The sequence below is a fragment of the Rousettus aegyptiacus genome, unplaced genomic scaffold (genome assembly GCF_014176215.1).
Source record: "Rousettus aegyptiacus isolate mRouAeg1 unplaced genomic scaffold, mRouAeg1.p scaffold_m13_p_3, whole genome shotgun sequence".
Taxonomy (NCBI): Eukaryota; Metazoa; Chordata; class Mammalia; order Chiroptera; family Pteropodidae; genus Rousettus; species Rousettus aegyptiacus.
Window position 1 is genome coordinate 3,909,108 of NW_023416306.1, and position 11,641 is coordinate 3,920,748.

The following is an 11,641-nucleotide window of genomic DNA, read 5'->3' on the forward strand; positions in this document are numbered from 1 at the left end:
CGAAGCCATTTCTGAGGGCCACTGGCGCAGAGACAGACAGGTGAATGACTCGGCGGGACTCATGCGAACTCCGGGGGTGCCAGCACCAGGAACCGGGGCCCTAGGGACGGATCTGGGCAAGTCAGGGCGCCTGGGCGATGCCAGGCAGGGGCAAGGGGGCACCAGCAGCCCAGTGCCGGCCCAGACCTCGCCCCACGGGCATGTCGGCTTTTAAACGTGCACGGGTCACCTTTGTGATTGGTTACCTTTGACTAATACGTGTAGTAACACACATTCAGCGTAACCAATTCAAACGATACGAGAGTACGCAAAACAAGTCAAGCCAACTCAAAAGGCAGCCCCTGTAACCCACGTGGACGGCCTCCACACCCTTTTTCTCAGCTTGCAGAAACCCACCAGCAGTTTGTGGTCTTCAATTGTCATTCTGCTATTACGCTGTGACTACATTATACTACGCTGTTACCTGCCTACAATTCTATCATAAAGTGCAAACTTTCTCCTGTTCGTGTACCGCGGTCGTCTTTCCAAGAGAATACACGTTGTCCTAGTTCGTTCTTTTAATGCTCTGTAGTACATCACTCTATGGTTGTGCCACATTTTATTTACCCGTCGCCCCACAAAATAATGCAAATCACTTCCAACAGTGCACTATGACAAACTGCCACAACCCACACCCTGGGACGTGCTCGGGCCAATATTCCTGTCACGCCTGCTCTTTCTGTGAAGCACATTTGGGGCTCGTGTAGAGAACTGAAAGGCGGGGAGGGGGGGGGGAGAACCGAACTCCCCCCGCGGGAACCCGCAGGGCAGACCCCAGACCCTCGGGCTGCTGACGGGGGAGTCCCGCCCTCGAGCGGCGAGCGCCCAGCGGGACACAGTGCGCTCCCCCGGCCACAAGGCAGAGAGCCCATCTCCCACTTCAGCCCGCCTCCGCCTGCCAGTGCTCGGCCTGGAGGAGGCAGGAACCAGGCGACCGCGGCCCCCTCGGCTCTCCAACCCGGGAGGCCCGCCCGCCCGCCGCGCGTGAGGGACAGGCCGGGGCCGGCTGAGCAGTAATCGCGGCGGTGCAGAGGACCCTGCTAACAAGCGCTGAGGTGGCTGTCCTTATCGCACGGCCACTCGGGGGGAGTTGACACGCCACGGTCACCGTGCTCTCTCTGCCACGTCAACGCAGGGCTGAGCCCCGCGTGGCAGGCTGTTTGCTTATACGGTTCGGCCCCCACAAATCCGCCTTCTCTTCGATGAAAGCGAACCCAAATGCACTGAGCGCAGGACTGTGAAGGCGGAACTGGTTTCAATGATCTCCAGCAACCCCGAGAGCCTACGTGCTATTTATTCTCCAAGCCTCAGAAGCCAGAGGTCGCTGGGCCACCAAGCAGGCCAGACCGGGTCTGAAGTAACAAAAAGGACAAACCGAAAACAAAGGCCAAGTGTCCCCCGGGGGCCTTCACAGGCATGCCAACCCGGCATTCCAGCAAGGGGGAGACGAGGGACAGGCGCCCTCGCCAAAAACACACTAACCTCATTCGTTTACGACTCACGCGGCATGAACGTTTCAAAGATGTGCCTCACGCTGACAACAGTCTCCACTCTCACAGACCCCTCCCCACTCCCGCCTCCCCTCCCCGGCGTCTGAACTCCCAGACTGTGCCGCGTCCTCACACGTTCGCAGCACAGAACACAGCCCACCTGGCCCGCCCCCACCCCAGGCCCCTGGGTCCATCCCAAACCACACAGCACCTAACACCTACATCCACTCTCGGCCACTGCCAGGTGCTACCAACGGAACGTTAGGATTTACCCAGGGTGGGCAAAGAATTCCACTGCCCCTCCCCCTCAAAAGGCCAGGAAAGGACCACAGCGATTATCCTGGGGAACCATACATGCAATCTTTTACTTATTTTTATTTGCATTAAATTACACCTGTAAATATTCGTATCTCCTGTTTCCCAGTGTCACTTCAGACTTAGAACTCATGTGCAGTTAAAGTGCTGCCATTAGTTTGAAAACAAAACTGTTTTCAAGACTATACTCATCTCTTAATCTGAAAAAGACACAGGGGACAGGAAGGAATGACTTGGTGCACATCTGCAGTATTTGGGGTTTTTGTGACAAACCTGCATTGCTCCTGTTGCATTTCATTGTTTTTAAGGTCCCTTAAACTGAACACGGGATCAACACTCTACCCTGTTCCTGCACTCTGCTGAACGCGCCACAGGAAATCATGTTAATCATCAAGGCAATATGGAGATTCCAACCCCATCTGGCAGATAAGAAAATACTTGAAGGAGTAAACAAGACCTGTTCAAGGTCCTACACTTGGTGGAAGAGACTGGAAACCTACACCCGAACTCCTGTCTGCTGCCGAACCAGGGCCTCCGCCCCCCAGAGCTGCAGAGCCTCCCCCGCGCCCATAAAAGGCCTTGACATACCTATCTTTATGGCTCCTGAGACACCTAAAACTCTGAGAACAAAGCAGACCCAGTGTAGGGTGGTGGCCGACGGTCAAAGGCCCTTGTTAGGTGGTATTTACCTTGGAGTCTGGTTTGAGCTCCTGGAGGTGAGGGCAGGGGATATTTGAGTCTAAATCTTCAGCATTTAGCAAGGGCTTTAGCACACAATTAGAAACACCAACATCTAGTAAACAAACAGGCCCCAAGGGTATAAGCCTGCCTGCTCCAAACCCCCAGGCCCTCAGCTAGTGCTGAATCCAGGAACCCTTTGCAGCTTACTGTTTATCCAGAGCTTACTTACAAACACTTGGGCACGTGACCCGCTGAATTCTGCCCCCAGTTCTAGGAGAAAGGCGTTACTATCACGTTTTGCAGAGACTCCAAAAGAGTCGACGATCTTCATCACCCAGTGTGCAAGCAGCGGAATCTGGACTGGAAGGGAGCTGACCTCGAGGCCAGAGCCACTTTCTCTCCTTCCACCCTCAGCGAATCCCCTCCAGGTTCAAGCCCCGAGGACAACCCACAAGGGCCAGAGCGGCGCAATGCAAACTGCACCCGCTCTGGGCACTTTGCTCCCGGGGCGCAAACCCTTCCCCACCTGGCCTGATGAAACACCTCGGAAGCTGGTTTGTGCAGTCACCAGGTATGAGCTCCCAGAACAGCCAGAGAAAGTCAGGGCCCGGGGACCAAGGGTCGAGCAGGGGCCTGGGCAGATCTACACGACAGCCACCATCACGCGATGCAAGATGCAGGATGCCTCCAAGTAAATCCTACACAGTAAGAAGCGTTTGCAGCAAGAGAACCAGGGGCCGTGAAATGAAAGCCTCGGGCCTCTGCGGAGGGTCTACTGTGGAATGTGGAAGTCTCTGAATCTTCTCTGCCTGCCAGGCTCTCATGTGTAAAGGCTGGAAGGAAAGTACTATCATTTTGGCTGGTACTGAAAATCAAACTCAGCCTCGCCACCCGCGCCTCCTCTCCATAACCCTCTTCTAGGCCCCACATGGCCTTTGCCTAAGGGGACGCCCAGGGCGACACCCTCCACAGCCACTTCTGCACTGGAGGACCGCAGAGAATGCGGGCTCTGTGACGAGCTTATCCACGCCGATCAAACAACCTACACCGAGGCCGGCAAGCCTGAAACTGCCTGCTTCTGATTTTGGAAACATGGACGCCTCAAATGACCCATAAAGGCTATTCATTTGGAAAGGACCACAATTCAGAAACACCCACTCTCAAATGCTTTTGTATATAAATTAACACAGTTTTCTGAAGGGGAATTTAGCGGAATTTTTACAAAAACAACATTCAACTAGAAGCGTCCACACTGCAAAACACACACTCGTGTGCTATTAATATACAAATTACATGTTTCTGAAGAGAAATTTGGTGGAATTTTACCAAAGCTGTGATGTCCGAAAATTAGAAATAGCCCAAAAGTCCAACAGGAAATGGGTTAAAGCCAGGAGACTCACAGAACAGCCTCTGCAGTTGCTGAAAGAGATGACGTGATGCGTCTGTCCCAGCCGGGACGGTCGCTTAGAAGGGGGGCGCGCCCGCCGCTCACACCTGCACCGACGTGTGCGGACAAGGCCCACCCCGCTCTCCCGGGTGGAATCACGAGAAACTACTCACGAGGCTCCCTTTGAGAGACTGCGTGAGAGCCTCTGCGCCTTTTAATACGGCTTTAATTTTCAAACTATTTTTTTTTTTAAAGTCAACTGGGAATACATGGGCCAGGGGATTATGAGCTTTTGTTTTCTTCTCAGTTTTTGAAACCTAGTATCATCTTTAAAACACGGAACGTGTGGTAATCCGTATATATTAACAAGGGGCGATGCTCAATGTTTGAAAAGGCAAGCTGCGATACGAGAAAGACTAGCGCGGTCCCGTTCCGCTTTTTAAAGACCCCGCCTCCGAAGGGCCACACCTGCGGATGCGTCGAGTCTAGGACGGACGCGCCACCTGTCAGCGGCGGGGACGGCCTGGGAAGCACGGACTGAAGCGCTGTCCCGTCTCGCCGTGCACCTGCTTCTGCCTTTTTTGTTCGGTGAGTGCGGACACTCCACGTCACGCCTCGGGGGCGACGCGCCGCCCTCCCCGACCAGTCGCGAGTGTCCCATCCAGCCGCAGACAGGTCGGGGCTGCGGCGGCGGCGCACCCCCAGCCGGGCCTGTTTTCCGTACCGCCTGAAACAGAGCGGGTCTTTAAAATCTGACCTGGATGTAAACACCACCTGCCGGAAAAAGCTCTGAGGACACAGAGGAACCAGGGAAAGCACTGGAGCTGACCTCCTCTGCCCAGGGGGTCCTGCACGAATCCATTCTGTCCTTCTGTACAAGAACATGTGCAGAAGCGCTTGGCAGAGTGGACTCGAGCTTCCTGGAGCCCAAGTCCCATCTGGCCCCCGCTCTGGGCCGGCCCTGGCCACATCAGGGCACGTGCACCACGTTCGTATCCCAAGGGCCCTGGACGCACGCTGACCCCCGAGCTCTCTGCTGGGGCCCATGCGATTCCGGCTTCCACTTAGACGGTTTCAATGCTCCAGGGCTTAGCACGCAGTTTTCGGGAGGTGCTTGTGTCAAGTCTGCTACATTTTTCTCACGGCTTTCCCTGACCACCCCGCACCCAGCTGAGCTGGGCTTGCCTTCTCAGTGGGCTCCCGGGAGACCCCCCCTATGTAGCTCCTCTGCTCGTCCCACCCGTGATGAGACGCCGTGTTAGACACAGAAGCACCCTAACGCCATGAAGAACAGGAAGCAACAGAGCTCGGCTTCCGGGCACTCGACTCACTCCGCCGGGGGGAAGAGGCGGGCTCAAGAAATAAAAACAAAACTGCATTTCTAAATTGTTGCCCTTCGCCAGATGAATGGGCAAACAAAACGTGATGTGTGTGCATGTACATAACAGCCCATCATTCTATATGTGTCTATTGTGTACACACAAAATAACAAAATATTCGGCCTTAAAAAGGAACGGAATTCTGACATGCCACAATAAGGATGAACCTTGAAAAACTTACGTTAAGTGAAATAAGCCAGTCGCAAAAGGACAAATACTGGCTGATTACACACATGTGAGTCAAACTCACAGAGACGGAAAGTGGACGGTGTTGCCAGGCGCTGGGGGAGGGGGAGCGGGGAATTCATGTTTAACGAGGACAGAATTTCAGTTTGGGAAGATGAGAAAGTTCTGGAGATGGAGGGTGGTTGCACAATGTTGTGAACGTATTTAAGGCCACTGACTTACACACTTGAAAATCGTTAAATTGATAAATTGTTATGTATACTTCGCCACAATAAAACCATTGTTTTTTAAAACTATTTAAAAGTTGTAAAAAGAGTTATAAAGGGCGAGGAAAGAATCATGGGGGGTGCCAAGGGGTTCCCGAAGGCCTCTCTAAGGAGGTGCGTGGCCTTCTCCCCGCTGACCATGAGCTCATGTTGGGCACTGGTAGGGCACCCAGATCTGTGTCCCCAGAAGGATAAATGCTTAAGTCACGACACGTGGCCAGACTCAAACCAGTAAACGGAGTAAGGCCCAAGCCCTACTCGTCAAAGGGCTTAGCCGGGACTCGGGCACCCAGAATTTTCTGGCCCATGAAGGGGTCCGCCTGGCGCTCAAGGCTGGAGATGAAAGCGCCCAGGGCTGAGGAAGAAAACTGCACTGTGCCCCAGAGAAGTGAAGACAGCCACACGCTTATGAAGTGATATTCCACTAAATAACCAGCAACGGGAACCAAGGTTACCCGCAAGGATGCTCCTTAAGTTTTGTTTACGAGAAGCAAAAATGAATAACAACAGTCTCAGAGTCTAACAACAGAGAATAAGTTATACTCTCAATGCGATTATTAAAAAAATTACATTCTCAGTAACGTAGTAAAATACACTATAACACTGAGGAACCATAAACTGTGAATAGCGTATACAGTATTTTTTCCCTAATTTTGAAAAAACGAACACATGATCAAAGGAAAGAAATTCACCAGCCTTTGCTGTGTGGTTACAGGTGATTTGTATTTTTATTTTCATCTTTATTCTTTTCAGCATTCTCCAACTTTTTTTTCAGTAAAAATGTTACTTTTAGGAATGGGGGGGGGGTGTAATTAAAAGGCCTTGCAAAGTGCCTGGCAGACAGTAGATGCTCAAGGAGTATGTTGATGACAGTGAATTTAAAAAACAATAAATACTGCTTCTGCAACACCACAGAGCGGAAAAGGCTGATGGGTTTTCTTGGAAAGGAGGAAGGATACAGAGCAGAGCTGCAAAATCAGCCACAGAGGTGGGAGCGGAAGGAAGCAGGCAAGACTATGAAAGACTCCTGGCAACCTGGTCTTCGTTTTGCCCACGGACACATCCTACTGCACGCAGAGCGTCCCACGCCAGCATTGCAGCCGGTCCGACAGGAGCAACCCAGCCCTCGCTCAGGCCCCACGGAAAACCAAGCACAGCTAAGAACGACTCTCAACCAAGACTTCTGGCTCAAGTCACCAAGGCAAGTAAGTCCCCCTCCTAGTGCAGAGACTCCCCACGTGCCACCCACGGATGGAAACGGTGACACGGCGCTGGCGGCGAAGCCCAGGTCCGAGGAAGCCCGGTCCAAATGGAGCCTTTTCACCTGAAATCCCGTCAGGTACAATTTCTTTCACCAGAAAGCACACCATCTCCCCTTCTTATCCCTGGAACAGGCAATGAATGCCTTCATTTCTTTGTCCGAATGGCAGACCCGCGGTTCCTAAGGCACACTAGTCCCAGGAAAAAATCTTAAATCGAGTTATGATTGGACAAGTCTGGTTAGCCCAGACGAAAAAATAAGAATCAGAACACAAAGCCCAACAGATTTCTGCTGGAAATTTAATTTGTCAGATGGAAATGTGCTGCATTAAAATCTAGTATAGGTAGGCCTTATTTAACATGTGCCCGCCTATAACAAGATATGTATATTTGACAGTACAGAAGCCTCATTATTAAATTCAGAAATACATGTCGTTGCTCACCTGGCCTATTCTGGTTTAAAATAGAAACCAACATAGAAATGATCGATCTTACACAGTATAATAGTGAGACAGATAACCAGAATACAGTCATTAGCAACATGAGTCAGTACTTTGAGGGAAGCCAAAAAAAAAAAAAAAAAAACTTGAAAGCACAATTAAATAATCCTTCAAAAAAAAAAAAAAGGAGAACTGAAATTTTAAAAGGGGGTGGTGTGAACAGCCAACCAAAAGGCAGAACCAAAAACAAAACAAAACAAAAAAACTCCCGACCAGGCCCCAGGCGACCAGACCAGGCTGGAGCTAGTTCCGACTTGCCATTCCTGAAATTCCACTCTCCCAAGGTTTTCTGGCTCTTCTTCCCCCAGGCTTGTTCTTTACCCATCTGGTTTCAAAGGAGGCTGGACAGGACCCCGGGAGCTGCAGGGGATGGCAGGCCCTCACAATGGGCAAGGCCCCCTCCACCGTGCAGTCAGGGAGCCTGCGGATAACTAAACTAACTGAAACAAACAGATAATCAAAAAACGTGGTGGGAGGGGCAGCCGACTCATCTCTCCTCCCCCTGACCAACCAGCTAGCAAACAGCCCAGGGCCAGACTAGGCCAGAGAGAAATCAGAAAGGACGGGCCGAAAGGCCGGGAAGCTGAAAGGATGACGTGACTCCGTTAAAATGTCTCAGTCTCACAGCCGGAGGAGGCCTGGAGCAGGTTACAAGGCTTTAAAATAAATAAATAAATAAATAAATAAAACAGAACAAAACCGACGTGGCTGTGAGAATGCCACAGTGACTGAATGAATTTCCAAACAGACGGCAGAACCACTATAATCCAAGCAGAATGTCTCCAGGGCCATTTACAAACGAGCTACAGGTTTGGCCCACAGGTCTGGCTCTCGACCCTCGCCTGTGACCAAGACTGGGCTCAGTCTCCTGCTTTTAGCCTCAGCCCTTCCCACCGTCTCCAATAAATGGCAGACGCCCAGGTTTGGCTGAGCATCATAGCTCTTTCCAAGCCACTCTGGTGCTTCCAGGCAGGTGAGTAGCCGTCCTGACCGCAAAACATTAGCTGGGGATAGAATCTGGGTGGGAAGGTCACAGTTCCATCAATGAGAACTGGAGAACAAGACCAGGAAGTAGGAAAAAGAAACCAGAAAACCAGGTAACCAACAAAAACATTTTCATCACCCCCCTATGGATGGAAGCACTTTGCTACAAATAGTACGTGAGGCTCCCGAGAGCCCCAACAGATTAATTATGACAAGGCATAATTAGTCCCATTCTCCAGATGCAGGAGCTGAGGCTCTGAGACTTGTAAGGTAACCTAATGAGGGCCAGAATCCAGGCTCCAAGAGACACACTTGCCGGAACAGGCAGAGGCTCCCCAAACGATTATCTGCCATTCCCAAAGGCAGGCAGGACTCCCTGGGCCTCTGCTTGTTGTCGAGCATCTTGTACTGCTCTGGCTCTGCCTTACACGGAGCTGTACGACAGCCTGGGAGCGGGCAGGCCCTGGGATGCAAGCATGGGGTCCGGCCACCACACAACCCCTGTCTATTCAGCTCTTGAGGGCTGCACACGGTACTTTCCCATCCTCGTCTCCCCAGAGGCCCAGCACTGAATAAGCAAGTGGCTATGCTGTTTTGTGCCTTGAATTCCTCCTCCCTTGTCCAGGCCTTGGCCCAGCACCTGTGGCATCCTCGGGATGGCTGGGCTCTATGGGTGGCACCACAAGTGGCTAACTTCCATTCTTGGACTTGATGGCAATTATACAAACAGCCGTAGAAGGAACAACTACTGACCACCAGCTGTGTGCCAGGCACTCTGCTAGGCCTGTCACAACTTTCCCAACCCCTCCAGGTGGAGGGTGCAACGTCCCCATCCCTACTTATGCCAATGAAGGCCCCAGAGACCCCCCCCAGAGCTCCCCAACAGAAGCCTGGGCCTACCCGGTGCCACCTTACACCACAGCGCTGTGCACAGACATGGCCAAATGGCTGCAGTCGGATTTGGAGAAACCACGCTAAGATTTCAAATAGATGGTTACAAAGGCCGAACTGGATGATAATGTATAAAGCCACATAAAACGCACATAAAACCTTAAAAGGGAAAAAAACAAACCTCGGAGACGGTTAACAATCCTGTAAACCAAAGGCTTTTAAAGGTTTCTCCCAGGCAGCCATTTAGCAAATGACACACTCTGGAGAGGCTCCCCAGCCCCCCTCTCCCACTTCCTTCGAGCTAACCATTCCCCTGAAAAACGCCTCCTCCTCTGGTCTAAAGGTGGCCTCGGACCTCCCACGATATTCAGAAAGAGGGAGAAAGAAAACACCTTCCAGCGTTACGTCGGCAAATCCACTCTCGGAGGCCCACGATTTCCCAGCAGAGCTGTGTCTCACTTAGAAGGGAGAAAGGGGGGGAAAAAAGAAAATAAAAAAAGGAAGGAGGGGGAAAAACCCATCTGGCAGGCCCCGAGTAGCGACATCCTGTTTATTATTAAACGTTTTCAGCAACAGAGCATTGAGCATTTTCAAAATAGCCCTCCCGCTCCCGCAGCGCCCGCGACCGTCTCGGCGGCCGTACCTGCCCCCCTCCCCGGGGCCCCGCGCCGAGGCCAGCAGCCCCCCAGCCACCAGCCTGGGTCACCCTGGGGGGCGCTGCGCAGCCTCCGGCCCGGGGGGGCGCCCGGCCCCGGCCCCCCACGGCCAGGGCTGGTGTTAGCAGGAGCCAGGGGGCGCCGGGGGTGCAAGAGGTCCCCGGATGACCCCGGACCACGGGGGCCGCCCGCGCCCCCGCTCCCGGGAGGCCCGCGGCCGCGCTGCCCAGGCCCGGCCTCGGCGGACGCGCGAGCAGCGGCCCCGACCCCGACCCCGCCGCGCGGCGCCGCCACAACAATGGCGAGCGGGCCCGGCCGCCCGCCCCGGGCCCGGCCCCGCCGCCCCGCACCCCGCAGCCCCGCGCCCCGCACCCCTCCGCCCCGAGCCCGCGCCCGGCGGCCCACGGCGGCGACGCGGGGCGGGCCGCGCCCGGGGCGCCCGCCGGCCGGGCCCGGGGCTCGCGGCTGCCCGCGCCGCCCAGACAAAGCCGGGCCGCGCCGCCTCCATCTTAGCGCCGCCGCCGCCGCCCCGCGCCCCGCGCCGCCCCGCGCCCCGCGCCCACCTGGTCTGGTTCCGCGGGCGCGACTGGGCCGGGCGATGGCGGTCGGGCGGCGGCCGGGCGCGCAGGCGGCGGGATGGCGGCGGATTGCGCGGCGGCGGCGCGGCTGCTCGCTCGCTCGCTCCCTCCCGACGCGCTCGGCGCTCGGCGCTCGCTGGAGCCTCGGAGCCTGTGTCTCGCCGCCGCCTCCCCCCGCGCTCCGCGCCCGCCCCCGCCTCCTCCGGCCGCCGCCGCGCCCGCCGCCGCCCGCGCAGCGCCCCCTGCCGCGCCTCCCGGGAGCGGCCGCGCGTCCCCGCGACCCAGGGCCCGGGGTCCCGCGGCGGGGGGCGGCCGCGGCGCTGGGGCCACGGCGCCCGGACTGGGGGCGCTGCGGGCTTGGGGGAGGGGCCCCGGGAAGGGCGCGAGGCCGGGGACCCGGGGACCGAGCCTGGGGCGGGGGCCTGGGCCGCGGGAGACTCCGACGGGGGCTCCGCGCCGGGGGCCTGGGCGAGAGGGGGGGGGGAGAGGCCCCGCGGAGGGGGTTGGGGCGAGACGGGGCGAGCGGACCGGAAGAAGGGGGGCTGGGGCGGGGAGAGCCGGGGGCGGGGGAGGCCCGGACGGAGGGAGGGCTGGGAAGCGGGGCGAGAGCCCGGATCTCCGCCCCCTCCCCTGCAGAACTGCAGCGCCTCCCGACGGACCCGGAGCCCGGATTTTGTTCAGATGTGTGTGTGTGATATGTGCACGGAAAGGAAGCAGAAAGGATACGTTCGTTGTTCATTCAAAAGCTAGGTCGTTGCACAGTATACTTCATCCCGTTTTTCGTAAAACGGAAAATAATAAACCCATCCCTCTTGAATGTTTGCATTTGCGTGAATGCAAAACAAAAGATCTGGGAGGATGTACCCCATCCGCTCTGGTCACCTGGGGGGATCTGAGGTCGGTCAGAGGTGGGGAGAGCGAAGGCTTCACGCTTATTCTGGATACACTGGCAGTTGGAAAACAAACCCTTTGAAAAAAGGTGAAGACACTTCTCTGGTCGCTCTGGCACTCGTCCATACACCCCGTCCA

The 11,641-nt window shown here is 55.3% G+C and overlaps 1 protein-coding gene across 16 annotated transcripts in view; it reads right to left on the reverse strand.

Moving 5' to 3' along the window:
• PRRC2B (proline rich coiled-coil 2B) overlaps nt 1–10,786 on the reverse strand; it is a 79,898-nt gene extending 69,112 nt beyond the window's left edge. For 7 of the 16 annotated variants that reach the window (XM_036218339.1, XM_036218344.1, XM_036218338.1 and 4 more), the window contains exon 1: nt 10,598–10,785. The gene's annotated coding sequence lies outside the window, so the exon portion shown is untranslated. Of the gene's footprint in view, nt 1–9,770; nt 9,995–10,597 lie in introns of those variants that run through there. The other 9 variants (XM_036218340.1, XM_036218341.1, XM_016133859.2 and 6 more) reach the window with 5 other exon arrangements.
• Between the last annotated feature and the right edge of the window lie 855 nt (nt 10,787–11,641).